The sequence below is a fragment of the Erythrolamprus reginae genome, chromosome 3 (genome assembly GCF_031021105.1).
Source record: "Erythrolamprus reginae isolate rEryReg1 chromosome 3, rEryReg1.hap1, whole genome shotgun sequence".
NCBI classification, from domain to species: domain Eukaryota; kingdom Metazoa; phylum Chordata; class Lepidosauria; order Squamata; family Dipsadidae; genus Erythrolamprus; species Erythrolamprus reginae.
The window spans coordinates 130,483,560-130,508,398 of record NC_091952.1 but is presented as its reverse complement, the minus strand read 5'-3'; the positions used below and the strand labels follow the sequence as shown (position 1 = coordinate 130,508,398).

The 24,839-nt window shown below is 41.8% G+C and overlaps 1 protein-coding gene across 2 annotated transcripts in view; it reads left to right on the top strand.

Moving 5' to 3' along the window:
- LOC139164480 (protein FAM163A-like) overlaps window positions 1-24,839 on the top strand; it is a 109,192-nt gene that overhangs the window by 36,896 nt on the left and 47,457 nt on the right. The window contains exons 1-2 of one of the 2 annotated variants that reach the window (XM_070746661.1): window positions 5,385-5,426; window positions 8,928-9,048. The exons of the other annotated variant lie outside the window; for it this stretch is intronic. The gene's annotated coding sequence lies outside the window, so the exon portion shown is untranslated. Of the gene's footprint in view, window positions 1-5,384; window positions 5,427-8,927; window positions 9,049-24,839 lie in introns of those variants that run through there. 2 annotated transcript variants of the gene reach the window in all.

Sequence of the window (24,839 nt, the reverse complement as noted above, 5' to 3'; positions counted from 1 at the left end):
GAGCTTTCAAGTTCATATGAGCATTTGAGTGGAAGAAAGGTGAGAGAGAGAATGGTAATTTGGAATTATTGGGGTCAGATGCAATTTTACATACTTTCTGCTCACCTACTTTGTATGAAGTGACTTTATTTGCAAATCACCATATACAGTGGTACCTCTACTTATGAACTTAATTCGTTCCATGACCAGGTTCTTAAGTAGAAAAGTTTGTAAGAAGAAGCAATTTTTTCCCATAGCAATCAATGTAAAAGCAAATAATGCGTGCGATTGGTGAAACCACAGTGAAGAAGACTGAGGCAGTCGGTTCTTTAAATTCTTTATTTGGCTCAGCGGGAGAAAGGTCTTTTTGGAAAGTGACTTCAGCTCAGAACGCGACTGACTGTAACAGTGTCAGAACGCTCCTTATACACTTTTACTTTCCCACCTAAACTCAACTGTCATTGTTTCAACCAATCAGAACGCTTAATCCACATTCAACTTATTTACATTGCTTCAATGCATATTTAACACACAGGGAGGGTGGAGGCCCTGTTTCCTCCTAGGAGATTCCTAGAGAGGCCCCACGGAGGCTTCTCCCTGCCTTTTCTGGTTACAGTTTTCGGAGGCTCGGGTTTGCAAGTGTAAAATGGCTCTTGAGAAGAGGCAAAAAAAAAATCCTGCACACCTGGTTCTTATCTAGAAAAGTTCATAAGTAGAGGCAGTCTTAGGTAGAAGTACCACTGTATTGATAACAAAATACTCCTAGGCAAAATGCACCTATCAATTGTGAATTATTGGTGTCTAGCCCTTAATTTAGTTGTAGCTTCTATAGCAGGGGATAAAGAAAAAGAGACTGAAGAAAGATTAGGAAGGACATGTTGATATTAATATATGCTGCCATCAACTGGTACACATGTGGATAAAATAATATTGTTCTATCTAGTGGCAAAATTCTGTAGTAGAAAAAAATCCTTTTTGCTGTCATTGTCAAGTGTGTGAAAGGAAAGCATAAAAATTATGAAAAATGGAAGCTCAGAACAATGTCCTCATTATCAACTTTGCTCCTTTGACAGTCAAAATGACTGGCTGTTACAGCACCACAATTGCAGAAGAAATACTGTATATTGGGTGATGAGTCTGTTTATGCTTCAGAAAATTATTTAGAATTGTTTTTGACGTTGGAAAAGCACAACATCTGTCTGCTTTTTTCTTAAAGCAGCCAAACTGTTTCAGATTTCTCTAAATTTTTTTGGGGGGGAAGTGCCACTTGTTTAAGGAATCCTTCATGAACCTTAAGGTGTCTTTTTTAAGGCATATATGAACACTTTAAATGTAAATAAATGTCTTCTTTAATGTACCAAAGCACTTCTGGATCATTTTGAAGCACACTTTGCTCTGATATGTGTGAACCAGGTGAATGTGAGCTTGCTTGATTCTCTGTGGAAGAAATTTATATAACATGGACTTCATACAGCAATCTCAAGGATGAAATGCAGCATGTAGTTTTAAAAAATATAATTGTGAAAAATCAGCATTAGACTTAAAAGCATACAGAAAATAATATTTGTAGCTGAGGATTGAACTGTGGGGTCCCTGCTGCTTTGTGAGCTTGGTGGTTTTCTTGTGAATGGTTCATTGTCTACAGGAGAATCGCCAAGCTGAGAGAGCACCAAGGACCCCATAGACTCAGTGGCATACAAATTGAACTAATAAAGAAATAACAAACAAACAAACAAATGTTGTGTGCTTGTGTATTGTTGCCTTTGAAGCTGAAGATTTTCTGTGCTATACTTAGGTCAGATCTAAGGTGGCGTAGCTCTAAATTGTCTAAGCCCAAAATTTCAAGTTAGCCTTTGTGACCTATTAGCTTTGAAGAAAGTTAGATGACTGGTAATGACTAGAAATGATTAAAGAACCATAAGGATCAACAAGGGACAACAAAAGTAATGGTAGTTTTCTGCCAGCTCAGGTTTTGGTAGATACAGTAAGTTGGATTTTGCCAATAAGCATCCTTTGCAAAAAAAAAAAAAGGGGGGGGGTTGCTTAAAAACTATGGTATTTACTTAATGACTCTGTACAGCTGCTGCATAAAAAACTACAGTATCTAAAAAGGGTTCATAAAGTTGGACATGATCGCTTTATGACCCATTTAACGACTAGTATATCTTATGATGAGAAATCCAGTGTCAGTTATGGTCATAAACCAAGGACTATCAGTAATCCTATAGAAGCGCTAAGACCACTTACAAGAGTCTATAGTCACCTAATTCTCTCATGTATCCAGACAGTACAGTCTACATTTGTATCTGTCACATCACATTTTCATGCTTGGTTTCCTGCTCCTCGTGGTTTTTTTCTTTTTTTATTTCTATTCAATCAAAGTTTTCCTTGGGATGATTCATCACTAATCCATGCCTTTCTTTTTCTTTGCTCTTCTTCCCTCCATTTCCTCAGATTTCTTAATATATTCCTTGCCATATACAATTCTCACAGTAAAACCATTAGTTTTAGGAGGACAGAATAAAAGCATCCAACATTAAACAGGTTTGGTGTGATCTCTTACTTAGCTTAGGCACTATAGCACTTGGACACAACCTACCATATTTTTTTGAATATAAGACATACCTGTTTCCTCCCTAAAAGAAGCTGAAAATTCAGATGCATCTATATACTCTGAAGTAGGTTTTTTCAAAGCTTTTTTTCATCCCTAACTAGGTGCTAACGATCTTCCCAGTTCTTATCTTGCAGGTTCTTTCATTGTTACTCTTTGCGAAAAATGTTTCCAAGCCTTAAGTCTTTGCAGTTTTTTAAAAAATTGCTCTAACTTGCTCCAAATGTTTCTTTCCAGCCCTAACCAGGTGTTAACGATGTTCCCAGCTCTTACCCACTTGCAAGCTCTTTCATTGTTACTCTCTGTCAAGAATGTTTTCCAAACCTTGTCTTTGTATTTTTTTTATTGCTCTACTTTCTCCGGATGTTTCTTTCCAGCCCTAACCAAGTGCTAACAATGTTCCCAGCTCTTACCAGCCTGCAAGCTCTTTCATTGTTACTCTTTGTGAAGAATGTTTTCCAAGCCCTAAGTATTTGTAGGTTTTTTTTTCATTGTTCTTCTTGCTCTTCTTCTTTCTAGTACTAACCAGGTGCTAATGATTCTCCCAGCTCTTACTGGCTTGCAAGCTCTTTCATTGTTACCCTATCTGAATAAAGTCTTTTTAAAGCCCTAACCAGGGAATAAAATTAAGCAGATTATTTTCCTTATTTTCCTCCCCAAAAACTAAGGTGCGTCTTGTACTCCCAAAAACATGGTAATTGCTTTATCTCTCTTAATACTGGCCATTTAGTTATGAAATAGAAACTTCAGTGTACACTCCCTCATCCTACTGTTATATCTACTTCCTGTTACTTCCTTCTTGATTAATTGCTGTCCCAATTTACTCTTTCCTATGAACAGCAGTTCAACCTTTTCGGCAGAGAGAAATAACTGTTTTTTCACCCCAAACTTTGTGCCCATCAGTTTTGTAGGATTGCTGAATACAACTGGTCAGAACCTAAAACATTACTTTTCCCCATTGTCTTCAACAGACTGTTGGTCTTCCAAGATAGCATTGCGTGTTCTCCTGCAAAAAAACCCAATGAAACGTTGTACAGGTTTTTATTAAAACCCTGTGGAAAAAAATCAGCACCCTGAAACATAATTGCATTTGTTTTGTAAAATACATAATGTGGAAAAAGTAATATTCATCGTTATTTTTAATTAAAGCTCAGCATGCTTATGGTTGACCTAAGTTACATAAACAACAAAGCCCTTCCTTCAAGCTTCCAGGAAAAAAAAAACATGTGATGACTGATTGACATATTTATTTATCACATTTTTACCCCACCTGTCTCATCTAAGTCATTCTTAGTGGTTTGGAAACAGGATCTATAAAGTTCTATAACCGAACCTAAAGGCCAATGAAGACTCTCAAATGACAACCCCTACCTCTTCTCCCCTGCCCTGGGGTCTCAGTTGGTGCTACACTCCAAAATGTGTTTCAAAACCCATTTCAAAATTTCAAAATGGGGATATCTCCCCCTCCACCTATTGGGCCCAATCAGGTTTCAGATAAGACTACATCTCCCTAATAAGATGACAAATAAGGGGGAGGGGAGCTTATTATTCAGTGACCTGGCCTTGAGTAGCAGAAACTGACAGGCAGGCTCTATAGGTCTGTTTACATGATCATTTGGCTGTTATAAGAAATGCTGGAGGAAAAACAAAAGAATATGAATATTGCAAGTTAATTCTAAGAAATAGAAGAATATTTGAAGTGTTCTTTTAGCCACTTCATATATATTTAGAAAAATAATAAACAAACAGCTGCACAGCCATGAATTCCCAGATTATCTCCACGTTGTAATTGTCACCTCTGACAATTTCAACAGGTCTGTCAATAAATGTTCTGAGATTTCTTCCATAGTATCTCTATGTTACTTTCTGTCTTATAGGTTCCATACTTTAAGGAGCCTTATAAAAAACTAAGACTGCATCATCTCTTTCTCCTATGATGTAAATGTTATGGTCTGTGCTTTCTCATACTTTAGCTCTATTGATCTTCAGGGTAACGAAATAAAAACTAAAAAGCCTTCCCTTCTGAGGTCTAATTTATCATCTTATGTTATTGGGCCCTTTTCCTAAGCTTCTTTCAGGATACAATGGAGCAGCTCCTTACTATAAATTAGAATTAGATATTACATGAAGCAATGCAAACCCAAGATTTAGCACACAGTCTCTTTCCATTTACTGTGGTCAGCTTTTCATTTCCAAGAAGCTGTAAGCTGGAGAATAAATTAACAGCTCCTCCAAAGTCAGAAAGCTAGGTAGGAAAAAAAAATATCATGCCTTTACAGAAATCATACTCTGCTGTTTTCTCAATTACTTGTTTTATTCCTGTTAAGAGTCTCTTTGACACAAAGGAACTTGGAGCACTCGTGTTTACTGTTTTTACTTGAAAAATGTCCTGTCAGTTCACAGCATCTCAAAGAAGGCACTGTTGATTTTGTTACCATGATTTCCACAATACAATTTCTGATCTGCTTTAGTTGATAAATACCAGATGTATTATAAACTGGAAGATGACATAGCATATACTTAAATTACGGTTATAAAATCTGATATTGTTAGAGATGTGCACCTTTAATGAAGTGGTTTTCTAGACAAGTAACTTTTGTACATTGAACTACAGTAATATAGATATTTTTCAGATATGTTATTTGCTGGATGTTCTTCTCTCTTATTTTTCCAGATGTCTTCCCTCAGTCCTTTTTCTTCCAACTGAATTCATTTCTATTCTTGGAGGTAGCTGAAGGATAAATTGGAAAAGCAAACCTACACTGGAGGCAGAGAGTGGGATTTGTGTGTTGGATGGAGCTTGAAGGGATCAAAAAACCCTTCAAAACACAGTTAGGTAATCACATGATCAGACATAGTCCATTATTATAGTCCCTTGTTGTTTTCCAATGTTGGTTCTTTTAAGGCAGTTTTGACCACTAGCGATTATCTGAACTAGTCCCTGAGGTTTTCTGGGTAAGGTTTTTTAAAAGAGGTTTGCCATTGTCTCCTTCTTGGCCTGAGAAAGTGACTGGTCCAAGGTCATCCAGAGACTTTGTGCTTAAGGCAGGTCTAAAACCCACATTCTAGCCTAGTACTTTAGTTACTGTACCAAACAGGATCTTGTTTTCAATATTTCTTTGCTCAACATTTTCAACTACCGGTACTATAGTAAAAACATTTAAATGTTTCCAATTCCTGGCAGGTTAATTCTACAAATTAAAACATACTTTGATACTTGATAGGAAGTACTTGCTGGACTTCCACAGAGAAATTCTTAGAAAAAGCCAGTAGGTGAAGAAATTAATGAAGGGGAAAGACATGAGATAAAACAGCTGCTGGCTCCCTCAATGCCTTCTGGAACTGAAAAATGTACATATTACATTCAAGCAGAGACTTAATTGCTAAAATAGAAGGTATATTTTGAGGGAAATTGTCAGCAATGTTGTAAATTGCAGAACACAAACTTTAGATATATTCTAATTTGATTACCTGAAATTCCCATTTACATTTTTATACAAATAATTTTCTCTATGTATTGTATATTACAATGGTGTCTGCTTGTATACTTAAAATTTGCCAATATTTCCCTATAGTTTAGTTGGAATGGTTCATAGCAAAAAAGGAAAAAAGGGAATAATAATAATAATAACAACAACAATAATAACAACAACAACAACAACAAGAAGAACAACAACAACAAGAACAACAATAAATTAGATTTGTATGCCGCCCCTCTCCGAGGACTTGGAGCGGCTCACAAAAGCAAAACACAATGTACACATCTAATGTTAAAAGCAATTTAATACCCTTCTTATAAAAAACAATCACACAACCTAACGAACCATACATAAAAAACCATAATAGCTAAGGGGTGTATCAGTTTCCCCATGCCTGGCGACATAGGTGGGTTTTTAGGAGCTTTCGAAAGGCAAGGAGGGTGGGGGAAGTCCTAATCTCTGGGGGGAGTTGATTCCAGAGGGCCGGCCCCCCCACAGAGAAGGCTCTTCCCCTGGGTCCCAAAAGACGGCATTGTTTAGTTGATGGGACCCGGAGAAGGCCAACTCTGTGGGATCTAATCGGTCACTGGGATTCGTGCGGCAGAAGGTGGTCCCAAAGGGGTCTGATGCCATGTAGGGCTTTATAGGTCATAACCAACACTTTGAATTGTGACCGGAAACTGATCGGCACCCAGTGCAAGCCGTGGAGTGTTGGCAAGACATGAGCATATCTGGGAAAGCCTATGATTGCTCTCGCAGCTGCATTCTGCACGATCTGATGTTTCCAAACACTTTTCAAAGGTAGTCCCATGTAGAGAGTGTTGCATTAGTCAAACCTTGAGGTGATGAGGGCATGAGCGGCTGTGAGCAGTGACTCCCTGTCCAAATAGGGCCACAACTGGTGCACCAGGCAAACCTGGGCAAACGCCCTTCTCGCCACAGCTGAAAGATGGTGCTTGAATGTTAGCTGTGGATCGAGGAGAACGCCCAAGTTGTGGACCCTCTCCGAGGGGGTCAGTAACTCCCCCCCCAGGGTAATGGATGGACAGATGGAATTGTTCTTGGGAGGCAAAACCCACAGCCAGTCCGTCTTGTAAGGGTTGAGTTTGAGCCTGTTGACACCCATTCAGACCCTAACAGCCTCCAGGCACCAGCACATCACTTCCACCACTTCACTGACTGGACATGAGGTGGAGATGTAAAGCTGGGTATCATCAGCATACTGATGATACCTCACCCCATGCCCTTGAATTATCTCACCCAGCAGTTTCATGTAGATATTAAATAGCAGGGGGTAGAGGACCGACCCCTGAGGCACCCCACAAGGGAGAGACCTAGAGGTCAACCTCTGACCCCCCCACTAACACTGACTGTGACTGGCCAGAGAGGTAGGAGGAGAACCACTGAAGAACATTGCCTCCCACTCCCAACCTCTCCAGCTGCCGCAGAAGGATACCATGGTCGATGGTATTGAAAGCTGCTGAGAGGTCAAGAAAGACCAGGACAGAGGATAAACCCCTGTCCTGGGCCCGCCAAAGATCATCCATCAGCGCAACCAAAGCACTTTCTGTGCTATAGCCAGGCCTGAACCCTGACTGTTGAGGACCCTGAATAGCTGAGGGGAGAATATATCAACTAGGATGTCATGAATATGAAGTTTACTGAAGTTTGGAGATGATACAACAGTGATTCGACTCATTCAAGACAATGGTGAATCCACATACAGATGGGAGGTTGGACAACGGCCGGAACAATTTGGAACTGAATATACTCAAAACTGTAGAAATGGTGGTAGACTAGGAGAAACCTGCCCATACTTCCACCTCTTACAATACTAGACAACACAGCATCAACAGAAGAGACCTTCAAATTTCTCTGCTCAGCCTATCTCTGTGTCAGGCCGAAAACATTTTAGTTAAGGTCTTTCGCCTGCCACACTTTATAGTCTTTTAATATGCATTCTTTACTGTGGGAAGCTGGGAGAGGGAATTGCATGAGAGCTGTATGTATGTAGTGATAGCAAATTATTTCTAGATAGTCAAGGTCATCTTTTGTCTTTGCACACCTGCACCTGCACGGGAGGAGATGGGTGGATCCTGCCAAGTTGGCAGTTGGAGATTCGCCAATGTGATGGACTTGAGAGAGTGGGGACAAGGACTTGAACTTTCAATTGGGTGGAGAAACCCCGGGGACTTCATTTTCAGGTTTCTCCTAGATGTGCCAACATGGTTCTGCTAATATATTGGAACTTTGAGGAATACTTTGCCTTGGACTCTAATTTAATTTTGGATGCTATTTGAAACTCCGACTTTCTGACTCAAAGAGAACAGTGTTATCCTAAAGAGCCAGCATTGTTCTATTTAGATCCATCTAAGCAGAACTGCGTTCAAAGCAACTTAAAGGAACTCCAGGCTAGGAGACAATACAGTTTGGTCTTACATTGTAGTATATTCTGACAGACTTATTAAAGAGAAAACTACAAATGGCTATGGAAAAGTCCATAAGCAAAATGTAAAGGATGTAAAGGGTTGTGGAGGAATATGGGGATACCCTTGAGGAAGAAATGCCAGAGACATTAAGAGAAAACCTTGGGAAAGCAGTGAAAGAACAAAATTCAAAATACCCTCACCTTGATTCTACTTAATATGAGATGGGGCAGAGAGATAATCTTGCTAGTTTTCAAGACTCTGCTGTTTTACTCAACAACATTAAATGGTATTCCTGATATTAAACCTGCTTTAACTCTGTGTTGTTATTGGAACATATACATAGACTCCAGTTCCTCCTCGTTCTCCTCCTCCTCCTTGTCCTCCTCATTTTCTTCCTCCTCCTTTTATCTCCTGGTCCTGACTCTATAGCTCTGGAATTTCCTGTTGGTCTCCCATCCAAGTCCTGACAAAGTCTGAGCTTTGCAAGATCAGCCAAGCTTGAATATCTGCTATCAATTATTGATAATTGTTCAACTTCTTTAAGAGCCATGTAAGTATTGCTCCAAAAAGCATTTTTGAAAAATAAGAATGCTGGTAATTGAAGTCCAATGTTGCATATAACTCTGCCTTTTGGCTCAAAAAAAAAAAGGGTCCATATAACCTGGCACTGAATAGAAGAGCCTTGGAAGACCATGTGTGTATGTGTGTGAGAGAGAACCAGGAAAGTGCATTTTGAAAGTTAAAGGACGTAGCAAGCAGGAGAGATCTGTATTTTACTACACACCTAACATTGATTTGGTGTGTTTTTTGCCTCAATATTTGTTTATGATTGCCCAGATTTTACAGTATGCATTATTAGGTGTTCATCTGTTCTTTGAGCATTATTAGGCTTTTATTTTTAAACTGAACTTTTGTTTGGAATAAGTGCCTGAGCTACTATTTAGGAGTCAAACCCACCTAAATGCTCACAATGTGGTTTTAAAAATCCAAAGGCCACCTCAAAAATTGTGGAATTGTTACTGTAATGAATCAGTGTTCTACAGATGGATAGCAAATGTATTTACTAGTCTGTTTTTAAACATTTTTTAATACAGTGGTACCTCTGCCTAAGAACGCCTCTACTTAGGAACTTTTCTAGATAAGAAATGGGTGTTTGAGATTTTTTTGCTTCTTCTCAAAAACCATTTTCCACTTACAAACCCGAGCCTCCAAAACTGTAACTGGAAAAGGCATGGGCCACTCTAGGAATCTCCTGGGAGGAAACAGGGCCAGAAAAGGTGGGGAGAAGCCTCTCTGGGGCCTCTCTGGGAATCTTCTGGGAGGAAACAGGGCCGGAAAAGGAGGGGAGAAGCCTTTATGAGGCCTCTCTGGAAATCTTCTGGGAGAAAACAGGGCCAGAAAAGGAGGGGAGAAGCCTCCATGGGGACTCTCTAGGAATTTTCTGGGAGGAAACAGGGCTGGAAAAGGTGGGGAGAATAGAAGAGAATAGAATAGAATTTTATTGGCCAAGTGTGATTGGACACACAAGGAATTTGTCTTGGTGCATATGCTCTCAGCGTACATAAAATAAAATATAGATTTGTCAAGAATCATGTGGTACGACACTTAATGATTGTCATAGGGGTCAAATAAGCAATGAAGAAGCAATATTAATAAAAATCGTAGGATATAAGCAACAAGTTACAGTCATACAGTCAACATGGGAGGAAATGGGTGATAGGAATGATGAGAAAAACTAGTAGAATAGAAGTGCAGATTTAGTAAAAAGTCTGACAGTGTTGAGGGAATTATTTGTTTAGTAGAGTGAAGCCTCCATGGGGCCTCTCTAAGAATCTCCTGGGAGGAAACAGGGCCTCCTCCTGTGGTTTCCCCAATTATTTGCTTTTACATTGATTTCTATGGGAAAAATTGCTTCTTCTTACAAACTTTTCTACTTAAGAACTTGGTCACAGAATAAATTAAGTTCATAAGTAGAGGTACTACTGTACATCATTTGAAATGATAGCAAAATAGCTGTGGATTTCCCCACCAGCCTTGACTTTCTACAATTTCTGCTCTCTGCCTGTGAAAGTAAATATTGGTGACCCAAATTCAGCAGGAAACATTGTCAGAGGATATGCTCCTAAACATAAGCAGAGTGCTGGAAAAGTTGTAGCAGAGTGTTCTTGCTGGGAAAAAAAAGGTAAGCATTATAGAGATCAGAGGTCTTCAAACTTGGCAACTTTAAGACTGTAAGAATTCTCCAGCCAGCTTAGCTGAAGTTGAAATACACAAGTCTTAAAGTTGCCAAGTTTGGGGACCCCTGATATAGATGTTTTGATGTAGAATATTGGTTTAGCCCAGCTCTCAGTGAGAATCAGCATTATTTTATTGGAAGGTAGATTGATTGGGAGATCCATTAATTTAACAAAATAGAACAGAGAATAAATAAAAGAAAAATAACGGAAATTCATGTTTTTTTTTAAAAAAGAAAGGCTTCATCCTACTTAACGGCATTTTGAGAAGAGGGAAGCAGAAAGCTCATCAGAATGTGAATGAGTCAGGGACATTTCTTTGCCTCTTAAATGCAGATCCTTCTCATTAAGAAGAGACCAGGTGAGAAACAGATGTAGAGACAATGTGTGAAGATCTTTCCCTCTTAGTTATATTTCTTCTTTTTCGACAGTGGTCAAAATGAGCTAGTAAATGTAGTCATCACATTCCCCTTCCCATCGTACCCAGAACCCACTTTAAGTGCTCATCTTCTGCAGAAGCATCTGAATCCTTCTTAAGACTGTGTGGCTTGATCAACATACAGTACTTCAGCTGACTGCTAGCTGCAGTTCAGCAGTTCAAATTTCACTGGCTCAAGGTTGACCTATCCTTCCATCCTTCCAAGGTTAGTAAAATGAGAACCCAGATTGTTGGGGACAATATGCTGACTCTATAAACCGCTTAGAGAGTGCTGTAGAGTAGAACAGAACAGAACAGAATAGAATGCAATTTTTTATTGGCCAAGTGTGATTGGACAAATAAGGAATTTGTCTTGGTGCACATGCTCTCAGTGTACATAAAAGAAAAGTTCATCAAGAATCATAAGGTACAACCAGAGGTGGGCTGCTAAGGTGGAACTGTGATGTGTGCTCGCCCCATGGCTCTGAGTGCTAGCGGAGTCCAGCGCAGCTGTGCAGGTAGCAGAATCGTACACGGAGATGCAGGTGAACCTGTGTTTGGCATGGGTTTTGCATGCACCTGTGTCTCCGCGTGCCATTCTGCTACCTGAACAGCTGCAGTAGCGTAATTGTGCTGGACTCCACTAGCACTCAGAGCCATGGGGGCGAGCACACATCACAGTTCCACTTTAGCAGCCCACCTCTGGGTGCAACACTTAGTGATAGTCTGGATACATATAAGCAATTAAGTCATATTAGGAACCAGTCAATATAAATTGTAAGGATACAAGCCACAAATTTACAGTCATACAGTCATTTGTAGGAGGAGATGGGTGATGGGAACGATGAGAAGATTAATAGTAGTGCAGCCTTAGGAAATAGTTTGACAATGTTGAGGGAATTATTTGTTTAGCAGAGTGATGATTTTTGGGGAGAAAACTGTTCTTGTGTCTATTTGTTCTGGTGCAGTGCTCTATAGTGTCGTTTTGAGGGTAGGAGTTGAAGCAGTTTGTGTCCAGGATGTGAGGTGTCTGTAAATATTTTCACAGCCCTCTTTTTGACTAGTGCAGTTTATAGATCTGCAAAAACAAGCCCACCAAACAACAATTCATCAAGACCATAAACTCCACTGCCAGAAACAATACCAATCACAATAGACTTAGGTTCAGACCAAATCTATCTCTCCTACAACGAATCTGCTCCTGTGAACTCTGTGGGGAACTCAAGAGATGACTGGATCTTATAGAAACAAACTTATAGATAGATAGCCATGCTGAATGCATCAAAATCAAGACCCATGATCCATCCTACATCTTCCAACCTGCCATCTCCCAACAACTAATCGACATCCCATTCACCACCAACCAAGAATAGGAAAGCGCGCCCCTTACTTCCTCAATCCAATACAAAACCAATCTCAAATACAAAACCAATCTCAAATGCAAACTAATCAATGCAAGAAGCGTAGTTAACAAGATGTCTGAATTCTTCCTCCTACTAGACACTGATACCTTTGACATTATCTTTGTCTGTGAAACATGGCTAAACGCATTCCTCCTTGACTGCATCATCACAGCAATAAACTACCTTGTCTTCCGGTCTGACTGTGAAACCCGTAGAGGAGGTGGAGTAGCTATATTCTACAAAAAGTCACTAAACCTAAAAAACATCCAAGTTGCACATGATCTTGCCTTCCCTGAAACCATCGTATGTGATCTATCCCTAAATGCCACACTTCACTTCCTACTTTGTTACACAGCTCCATGCGAACACATTAACTTCACTACTAATGTGGGCAACCTCCTGCCCTTATCTTCCTTGGTGACCTCAACCTATCCCATATTAACTGGACCCTAAATGAATGCTCTACAGAACCCATCCATACAACCCTTTATAATGATGTTACCAATCTGGGACTCAACCAACTAGTAACAAACAATACTAGACTCAACAGCTGCCTAGACCTCATATTCTGCAACAGCAAAAATGCTGGGCTACAAATAAAAGAATCATTTTCCAACAGCGACCACAGCATGATTAACTTCAGCCTCAACCTGTGCCACTCCAAGAATCACCCTAATAATACAAGTACAACTTTAAAAAAGCTAACTATGAACTCATAGACGCCGATCTCTCAACTCTTGACCGGCAAACTCTATTCTCTGGCTGTAACACTGCCGATGACCTCTACAACATATTCTTGCTTGAAGTCAAAATAATTATTAGACTACATGTACCACCAATAACTACCATAAGCAAGAAAACAACCTACCCATCTCAATAAGAAAACTATAATAACCCCCCCCCAAAAAAATATTATCTCTGGTGGAAAAACAAAAAAGGCCATGGAGCCAACTTCAAAAGCTGCTACAAAAATATATGCCACCAAATAAAAACAGAATGCTTCAACTATCACAGCAAACAAGAGGAAAAACTCTTACTCACCAAATCCATTCGTGCCTTCTACAACTTTGTCAATAGCAAACTCAAGAACTCAAGACCCATCCCACCACTAAAAGGACCCAACAACAAAGAATGCTACAATGAATCAACCAAAGCTAACCTCTTCAGCACATTTTTTGACTCAGTCTTTGTACACAGTAACAGCTCATCCCCAAAATTCCTTAATCTCATCTCAAATACTCACAATGACTTAACACAAATAGACTTCACAGAAGACAACATTAAAAAAGCACTACGTGACCTTAAACCTTCTCTATCAATTGGGCCTGATGGTCTATGTGCATACTTCCTAAAAAAGCTCTCAGCAGACATAGCCAAACCACTAAGCATAATCTTTAAAAAAAATAATTCAGCACCAGCTCACTACTGAAACTATGGTCCCAAGCAACGGTCATCACCATCTTCAAAAAAGGAGACCCCAATCTAATAGAAAACTACAGTCCAATCTCTTTATGCTGCGTCACATGCAAAGTCATGGTATCAATGATTAACCAATCAATTATCCTCCATCAAGAAACTAACATCCTACTCTCTAACAAACAAATTGGTTTCAGAAAAAAAATTATCTTGTAACCTGAAACTTCTCCACTTCAAAAACATATGGACTACACATCAGGAAAAATCAATTGATGCAATTTACATTGACTTCTGTAAAGCTTTCAACTCAGTGGTTCATGAAAAACTACTTCTAAAACTCAAATCCTATGGCATCTCAGGATTCCTCCATAGCTGGATAACTGCATTCCTATCAAACAGATAAGTTGTCAAAATAGCGATGCATGGAACTCACTACCTGACTGTGTAGTTTCATTACCTAACCCCCAAAACTTTACCCTTAGACTATCCACTGTTGACCTCTCCCGATTCCTAAGAGGTTAAATAAGGCGCGTGCATAAGTGTACCACCATGCCTTCCGTTCCCTGTCCTAATGTTTCTATTTTACTAGTATCATGTATATAAACATTGTTATATCTTTGTATACTACCGATATGTACTTGACAAAACAAACAAACAAACAAATAAATGTCTAAGTGCTATTGCTACATCAGTCCTGTTTCTGCATTCTGATAAGCCTTGATCTTATACAGCTCATGCATAGTGCTGTTTGGGATCAATGTGCTTACAATTCAGTTTCATTAGCTGAAATATACTTTGCCTTGGTGGAGGACAGTACCGTAATAGCTTGTATCCTGCTAGTCAGCTGATTTCCCCACCACCACAGAGGAACAGAGGCCTGCTTGTAAATTTGTGGTCAGCTCTATCTTTGGCTCAGTTTGTATCATGTATCCAATTAGTTCAGGGTTGCTGCTTGTTGGCAGTTTTAATTTTAAATCAGCAGTGCCCTTGAGGTATATGCCCAGCTTCTTGACTGTTGTCCAATCGCTTTGGGTTGGCACACTTCCTTCTCTGCATAGAACTCCCACTGCTGTGGTAATGGCTCGTCTAGGGATTGTTGACACATAGGTATGTACCATATTTACTGATGCAGGAAAAGGACTGCTGTTCTGTCTTTTTTTCACCAGAAAGTTGCAACCTCCATTGGTGCATTAATTGAGTTTACCTCAGTCAGCCCAAGAAATTCTACATTCTGTCTAAATATCTCTTTCTGGTGAAGAAGAGATAACTTTCTTTCTCATCTTCTTCAATATGCATTCCAAAATACCAAGAGAATTTCCCCAACAACTTCCTTTGTTCAGGTGCTGTACAATCATCTTCACAACTGATTATTAAATATCAAACACTGAACAAAAATTTATTTATTTATTTATTAGATTTATATGCCGCCCCTCTCCACAGACTCGGGGCTGCTCCCAACAATAATAAAACAGTATACAATAAACAAATCTAATATTTTAAAAGTATCTAAAAACCCATTAATTTAAAAACCATTCAATGCAAGCATACCAAAAATCCATTTGTTGTTTTACAATACTGAATATAAACAAGAGTTAACCTTCCTAAAGCTAGGCTTAGTTTTTCTTTTCTATATCCCGGCGGCCTGTTTTAGCCCACAAAGCAGTGATGGGTTTCACGTACCTTTGCTCCCCATTTGGGAATGGGAACTCATGGGAGCACGCACACACTTTGCATGCCCACAACGCTTTTGAGCAGAAACTCCATGATGATGTTCTACCAGGTGGGAGGAGCTTCTTGTTGTGTCCGTAATGGCTACCTTGTTTCAACTGTAAATAGTTTCTTCCTGTTTAAAGCGCTGTCTGAGCCTGAGTCAGGAAGTTGCTCCTGATTGGCTCAGACGCGGCTGCTCCTTGCTTTGGCGGGAACCGCAAAAGTATAAAAGAAGCGGTTTCTCCCAGGCAAAGCAGATCGGTACTCGCAAAAGTCACTTGCCTTGCTGAGCTGTCACTTCTCTCTGTGTGAGCTGAAATAAAGTACCGTTCTAAATTACCTGTGTCTGGATTCACTTCACTGGCGACGACGGAAGAAAGAAACCACGCTTGCACCATGAGCAACATACAAATCGGCTGGGCTCCCGAATTCTTCGATCCCGAGAAGACTTCCTGGGACGACTACGTGGCCAACTTCGAGATCTTCCTCAAAGCTGCGGGCATACAGGACGCCGACGCCGACCGAAGAAGGGCCATTTTTCTAAACTACTGCGGCCCAGAGATCCGGAACCTCGCCCAGACTCTCACCGACCCACAGCCAGCAAGAACCGTCGCTTGGGACGTCCTACAAGCCAAGCTTGCGGGCCATTTCAAGCCCACGAAGCCAGCTATGGTTTTCCGGCACCAATTCTCGAGGATGGCCCAGACAGAGACGGAATCGATCAACCAGTTCGCAACGCGGCTTCGAACGGTGCTTGCCAAATGCAAGTTTGACAACCCGGAAGCTCGCCTCACCGATGCCCTAGTTTTCGGCATGAAAAACGCCTCAGCGAGGAACAAACTCCTCACCGAAGACGAACCAACGCTACAAACCGTGATCAAATTAGCTCAAACCGCAGAGGTCGCCGACGCCGCGGCCAAAGAGCTGAAGGAAAACGAACGGCGAGAAGTCATTGCCAAGATCGACTCCGCTTTTCACCGCGCCAAGGGATCAGACGACCTCAGCCCGCCAGCCCAAAACGAGGACAACTGCCTCCTGTTGCAAGACCAGCCGAGACAGCACAGAGCTCCTCACCACACAGCCCCTTGCGCCGGCTGCCGGGGAAACCACCAGCGCCAACGATGCCCTTTCCGGGATGCCATTTGCCGCCGCTGCAACCGACGAGGCCATTTCAAGCCCACGAAGCCAGCTATGGTTTTCCGGCACCAATTCTCGAGGATGGCCCAGACAGAGACGGAATCGATCAACCAGTTCGCAACGCGGCTTCGAACGGTGCTTGCCAACTGCAAGTTTGACAACCCGGAAGCTCGCCTCACCGATGCCCTAGTTTTCGGCATGAAAAGCGCCACAGTGAGGAATAAACTCCTCACCGAAGAAGAGCCGACTCTACAGACCGTGATTAAACTAGCGCAAACCGCAGAAGCAGCCGACGCAGCAGCTAGAGAATTGAAAGAGCACGGAAGGCGAGAACTCATCGCAAAGATTGACTCCGCGTCTCCCCGCGCCATGGAAACAGACGACCTCAGCCAACCAGCTCACAGCGGGGACAACTGCCTCCTGGTACAAGACCAGCCGAGACAGCACAGAGCTCCTCACCACACAGCCCCTTGCGCCGGCTGCCGGGGAAACCACCAGCGCCAACGATGCCCTTTCCGGGATGCCATTTGCCGCCGCTGCAACCGACGAGGCCACATCGCCGAAGCCTGCAGAGCATCGGCGCCAGAAGAAACCTTCTCCACACCGCGCCATCAACGAGGCCAACACCAGGCGCCCCAGCCGCGAGAAAACCGACCTTCCCGTTTTTCAAACCGAAGGAACTACTCAGCCGCTAACCGCAACTACTCAAAAGGGGCTAAGCATTCTCTCCTGGGGTTAGCATGGATGGAACCTTTAGGAATTGAAATTTCTGGAGTTTGTACTATTAGCTCGAATAGCATGCCTGACTTCCTACAAGAGTTCCCCGAAGTGTTTAGCCCCACTCTGGGGACTTACAAAGGGCCCCCCATCTCATTCTCTATTGACCCAAAGATTCCGCCTATTCGACTCAAACCCCGCAGGGTACCCCTCCCGCTCCTTCCCAAACTGGATCTGCAGCTAGACAAGCTCATAAGCCAGGGCATTTTGGTTCCAGTGGAGCAGGGTCCCTGGGAGACACCCATAGTCACGCCTTTAAAACCAGATGGCTCCTTAAGAGTCTGCGCTGACTACAAATCGACCTTAAATAAGGCTCTCCAACATCACCCTTACCCCATTCCAGTTGTACAACAACTCCTGCACTCCCTGGGGGAAGGGAAAAGGTTTGCAAAGATTGACCTCGCCCAGGCTTACCAGCAGCTAACAGTCGATGAACAAACAGCAAAAGCGCAAACAATTGTAACCCACAGGGGTGCCTTTAAATGTACCAGACTGCAGTTTGGAGTGAGCATAGCCCCAGGCATATTTCAAAGTATAATGGAACGCCTATTAGCAGGCATAAAAGGGGCCATTCCCTATTTTGATGATATCTTAATTGCAGGGGAAAACCAGGAACAGCTAAACAAAAGGATAAGGGAAGTACTTAAGAGGCTGCAGGACAAAGGCCTAAGAATTAAACCAGACAAATGTGTGTGGGGGACAAACAGTGTTGAATTCCTAGGGTATAAAATTGATGGAGAAGGTATCCACCCCACAACCGAGAAACTGAGAGCCATCAGAGAAGCCCCAGAGCCACAAAATAAGACAGAATTGCAAGCTTTCCTAGGCCTTCTTAACTTCTATTCCGTTTTCTTAAAACAGAAGGCAACAGTAGCAGAGCCTCTACACCGTTTGCTCCAGAAAGAAGCCCTTTGGACATGGGGGAAAACTGAACACGAAGCCTTTATTCAAATAAAACAGCTGTTGACTTCTAAGAGTGTGGTAGTCCAGTATAGCACCTCATTACCCATCAGGCTTACGTGCGACGCCTCCCCGTACGGCGTGGGAGGGGTGTTGGCTCACATCTTGCCAAAAAATACAGAGGCTCCAATTGCTTTCTTCTCCAAAACAATGACAGATACCGAAAGGAACTATAGCCAGCTAGATAAGGAGGCTCTAGCTTTAGTAGCAGGGGTGAAGAAATTTCATAACTACCTTTTTGGGAGGAGTTTTGAATTGGTTACAGACCACAAGCCCTTACTGGGACTTTTAGCCCCCGACAAGCCCACACCCCCATTTATGTCCCCAAGACTAATAAGGTGGGCCCTTTTCCTCTCAGGATACCAATACGAGCTCATCCATAAAGGGGGTAAAACCATCAACCACGCAGATGGTCTCAGTAGGTGTCCTATGGCAGAATTAGTAGTAGACCCTGCCCCATCTGCAGATGTATTGATGATAGAATTAGATGACAAACCGCTAGTCACTGCAAAGGAGGTGGCTACACACACACAGCAAGACCCCCTCCTAAAACAAGTAGTAAATTGTGTACTTAAAGGTTGGCAAAATGACTCGTTGAAACCTGAATTGTGTGACTTCAAGACTAAACGTTTAGAATTGTCATATGTAAAGGGTTGTTTGTTGTGGGGGGATAGAGTGATCATCCCTAAAACCCTAAGGGTAAAGGTACTCAAAATGTTACATGTGGGCCATCCTGGGATTGTCAGGATGAAAGGCCTAGCCAGGGGACATTTATGGTGGCCAGGGTTAGATGCAGACATTGAGAACTGGGTAGCCAAATGTGACCCATGCCAAGAGTCACGGCCAAACCCCCCCAAGACAACCCCAGCAGAGTGGGAGCAACCTGCAGGACCATGGTCCAGAATTCATATCGATTTTGCAGGGCCAGTGGGGTCACAATATTTCTTAATTGTAGTCAATGCATTTTCTAAATGGGTAGAAATCATTGCAATGAGCAACATAACCACGTGTGCCACCATCAAGGTATTGAGCAGACTGTTTGCTACCCATGGTTGCCCAGATATCCTAGTGTCTGACAATGGGCCACAACTAACAGCCAGACAGTTTGAATTGTTCTTAGACAACCTAGGAGTCAGACATGCACTCATCTCAGTTTACTCACCCTGGGCTAATGGATTGGCAGAACGTTATGTTCGAGTGGCTAAGGAAGCCTTACGTAGGTCAGGCCCTGGGGATGTGCAACAAAATCTGGACCAATTTCTGTTAACCCAACACATCACCCCAAACTCGCACACGCACATAAGCCCTGCTGAGTTGCTAATGGGTAGAAAATTAAGGTCACCACTAGATAGGTTACACCCAAGGTTCTGTGAAAATAACCAAATGTATGTAAAACCTGAAAGAGAAATGTATTTGGGACAAAATGTATTTGTTAAGAATTTTGATGGGGGTGTAAACTGGAAAAAAGGAATTATTGTTAAACAAACTGCTCCAAAGACATATGTTGTAAAAATGGAGGATGGTCGAATGTGGAAGCGGCACATTGACCACATACGTAAACGCGCAGAAAATTCTCTACAACAAACCGCTAACACGGCCTCTCCCAACTCAACAGACGATAACACGCTACCCAAATTAATTAACACGCAATTGGACTTATCGGGACGAGGGGAGTCCTCCAGTGACGCCGAGCCATCGTCCTCCTCCGAAATCAGCAGCCAACAGGCCGGCGCACAAGCAAGGCCACAGCCGCGCCGGGAGAGCAACAGCGAGCCAACATCCACCGTCGAGAGTGAGGACATAACTGAACTGCGCAGGTCCGAGCGATCCTCGCGAAGACCAAGCAGATTGGACGATTTTGTCACATGGCTGTCCTAATGGATGTATCCAAACTAAGGAGGGAGGGGTGTTGTGTCTGTAATGGCTACCTTGTTTCAACTGTAAATAGTTTCTTCCTGTTTAAAGCGCTGTCTGAGCCTGAGTCAGGAAGTCGCTCCTGATTGGCTCAGACGCGGCTGCTCCTTGCTTTGGCGGGAACCGCAAAAGTATAAAAGAAGCGGTTTCTCCCAGGCAAAGCAGATCAGTACTCGCAAAAGTCACTTGCCTTGCTGAGCTGTCACTTCTCTCTCTCTGAGCTGAAATAAAGTACCGTTCTAAATTACCTGTGTCTGGATTCACTTCACTTCTCACCACCGCTTCTCCCAGTTTGCCCGAACCAGGCCAAACCAATAGGAACCCATTACTGCCACAAAGGCTTCTTTTTTGGTTTGCACACAGACTTCTTGCCAGTTTCAATGACCCCTGGGAGCTATTCATTGTACATTTCTTCCTCTGAGACCCTCAACTTCCTGTGTCTTATGGCTGGTAGTATCATTTTACTTATTCGTTTGTTTGCTATGCCACCCACCTCACTGTCAAGCAAACATTAAATATTAAATAGAGATTTAAAAAGTTATAAAACCAGAATAGTATGGGGTAAGATATAGGATCTCCCTCTTAGTCCAGTAACCACATCCAACACTGATTTCCCTCACTGAGACACCAGGCCAGCAGGCAGCAAGAGATTTTGATGGAAGACCAGGAGGGTGGGGGTAGATATCACCTCAAGGAGCATGATGTTCCAGAGGGACGGTGCCCATGGCAGAAAAGACCCTCTCTTGGACCCCACTAGCCAGAATTCCTTTGCCAAAGGGGTCCACAACATGTCCCATTTCAATGGGGTGGGGGAAGCAATACCATTGGGGCTAGAAAGATCCTGAGGCCTTATTGGGTCAACACTTCACTCAGAAAGACTACAAAGAACTAAATGTCAGGGAAATCTAAACAGAACAGGTCCATTTGGAAGTCAAAGGCCACAAAACATAAAGAATCAGATGGGAAGTCCATGCTCTGGAGCTTTGATTAATTTTATCCTTCATACTATAAAACATAAAGAAGCTGCCTTGGCACAACGAAGCAGGAAAAGCAACGTGTGTCCAAGAAGCTTTTATTTCATGCTATTTTGTGAGGTGATAGCTTTAAAAAGTGAGAACTGGGCTCCAGTTCCAACATTTATGAGAAAGAGAAAGAAAAATCTATCAGAGCTTGGAGTGAAAACTTACAACCCACTCAGCTCAGCATATATAAAATTAACTCTGGGCAACAGACAGTAAAACTTTGAGAGGAATGGCATTTATGGTCAGGCAACTGCCCTCTTTCAAGTTAAACTTTTTTCTGACAGCTTGAATTCTCTACTGGAGGCCATAAATGCATTTTCTGTCCATATCCATTATGAAAAGATCTGGATTTTTGATAGGAGAAAGACAAGAAAGAGCAGCTGTAGGATGAAATAATATTTTTTTATGGAGGGAATCTGGTAACTATTACAGAGAAACATTGGTTATATCAACCACTGCATACTCTCTATTTCTTCCTAATATTTTGGTATCTGTTACTGTTGAAAACCTCATCTTCATTTGTTCTAATAGAGAAATTTTGGAGATGCTTTTCTTATTTTTGTTAGCGTGAATTGCTTGACTTTATTGATTGATTGATTGATTGATTGATTTTGCCCATTGCACAATGAGAGTTATATTGGGTATACATATAGTAAATATATAATGAAGGTTATAGAGGATATACGCATAGTAAAATATATCTAAGAAAGAATGGAAGAGAAGAAATAGGAATAAAATATATCAGTGAAAGAATAGAATAAATATAGGAAAGAAGAATGGCATAGGAGATATAGGAGAGCAATAGGACAGGGGACGGAAGGCACTCTAGTGCACTTATGCACACCCCTTACTGACCTCTTAGGAATCTGGAGAGGTCAACCATGGATAGTCTAAGGGTTCTCTAGCTCTCATTATTATCTCCATCATCATTCTCTAGCTCTCATTATTTTCTACAAGCTTCTCCCCTTGGACAAAAAGCAATACTTAGAGCATGGATATCCAATTTTAGCAACTTTAAGACTTGTGGACATCAACTCCCAGAATTCCCCAGACAACCCATGTGTTGGGAAATTGTGGGAGTTGAAGTCCACCAGTCTTAAAGTGGTCAAGGTTAGACAGCATGACTTATGCTAAAAATAGCAGGCTTCTCTAAACTCTTTATCTCTTTTTAAAAAAAATCTTGTCTAGTTATGTCATTAGAACAAAACTAGAAAATAGCTTCGCAACTGTTCTGTAACCAGGTCTGACTCACTCACTCCTCATGTAGTATTTGCACCATCCCAATTCAACACCATGCCTGTGTGATCTAGTGACATTAGCTCTGTTAAACAACTGAACTGAAGTGCAGTTCTACAAGACATTCTGAACCTTATTTTCTCATAAAAGTCTGGAATCTCTGTGATGCTTATGAGGAAAATTCCTGCTCCCCTTCCCCCCACTTCCTGACTTCTGGACTCTTCCCTGCAGAAGTTATGCTATTGTTCTTCGCTGCTTCATAAAAGGTGCATATAGGAATAATTTCTTTGGAGCATGGTAATTTTTGTAGTGAGCCCTGACTTTGAGTGTTCTAGTGTCTTAAACAAGTAGTAGATGCATGAGGCAGGGGCAGGGAACCACTTTTTAATACTAAACATTCCTGCTCATCCGCTGGAGGTTTCAAGGATAATTTCTGTTGTGTTCCTACGTAAATGTTCAGTATGTAAATAAGTTATGTTAATATTGTATGCAAATCTACCTCATTTACATACCAACCACAGATTGGTTAAACCGCAGCCTGGAAATTTAAGTGGCTGTCAAAGCCGTGCCAACAGGGAAAAATACTTTTAAAAAGGCAACCTGCGGTCTTTGTCTTTTGCCGCGAACGTCAACCATATGCTTTGTTGTTTGTTTTGTTACACACGAGCCCATTCCTAATAAAGAAGAGTCAGGCAATCACGTGCCTTGTAAGTTTCTCCAGACTTAACAACTTCATAGGGTGTTCTCTGTCTTTTGAGATCACCAGAATATGGATGATTATGAGTAGATTCTGAGGATTTGGGGATTGCAAATGAATACAACATGGAATGGACTATGAACAACATTGAAGGTATATTTTCCCCATAAGTACTTTATTATTATACTTTAAACAACAAAATTCACGTAACACCTGAAGACCAGGCCCAACACTCATAACAACCCTTAAAACACGCCCCACCCACTACAAATTACCCACCCTGAACCATTCAAACATCCATAGAACAAACCAGGTAATGCTGTCCAACAACTCACTGATGGTGACCTTTAGTTCATTGTTAAGTGCAATTATAGCTCTGGGATAAAAACTATTCAGAAAATGTGTGGTCCAAGTTTTAATTGTTCTGTATCTTCTGCCAGAAGGCAACTGTCCAAAAAGGTTGTAAGCAGGACAAGAAGAGTCTCTGAGAATGTTGGGCAACTTCCTAGAACAGTGAAATACGAAGATATCATCCAGGGCTGGTAGCTGGAGCCCAATGATATTCTGGACAGTTTTATATAGATTACAACCATGTCGCCTTTAGGAACCCAAGTATGTGGGGAGCACCCTTTGATCAGCTATAGCCAGGACTAACACTGTTGTGGTTAGCTCTGGCCCAGCTCCTGCCCCAAGGACTGTGGATGTAGGGGAGACATCCACATGCTGCAGGCCTGTTTTGCCCCCAGTGGAATCTCCTGATGAAGGCTCCTCTGACCAAGAAGACATGAGTGACAGGGAGGAGGAGAGTGTGGCAGACAGCTCAGAAGGAGATCAATTATCTAGCTCCTCCTTGGATTTAGAACAAGAGTTAATGATACAGCCACGCATGCGGAGAGTGATGCATAGGCAACAACAACTGAGAGATTATTATCAAAGAAAATGAGGCCACCTGTGGTTGGGTGGGGCTGTGGTAATTAGTGAGGCTGCTATAAATAGCAGCCTGTGGGTTTGGCCATTGTGGAGGATTATCTGATCAATGTATTTCGTGACTGCTTTACTGACTTTGACTTTTTGTGTGCTGATGTTTCCCCGCTTTGAAACTAAACCAGAGCAAAGTGTGTTTCACTTTGTGAAAGAAGGACTGTGAATTGCCTCACAGCTGCAAGCTAAGTATCACAGAACTGAGAAGGGACTTGTACAAATTACCAGTTTGTTTGGAGACGAGTGCTCTTTGCTATACCAAAAGAGAGCTTGGTTTAAGTGAATTTTCATTATAAAGAACATTGTTTTGAATTTTCAAATGTGTGTGTGTCTGAAATGTGTACCTGTGAATTGTTGGGAGGAGTCAACCAGAGAGCCCAACAGAACAAACGCAATGCCTAAAACTCAGAAAGATACTATTCTATACATATCACAT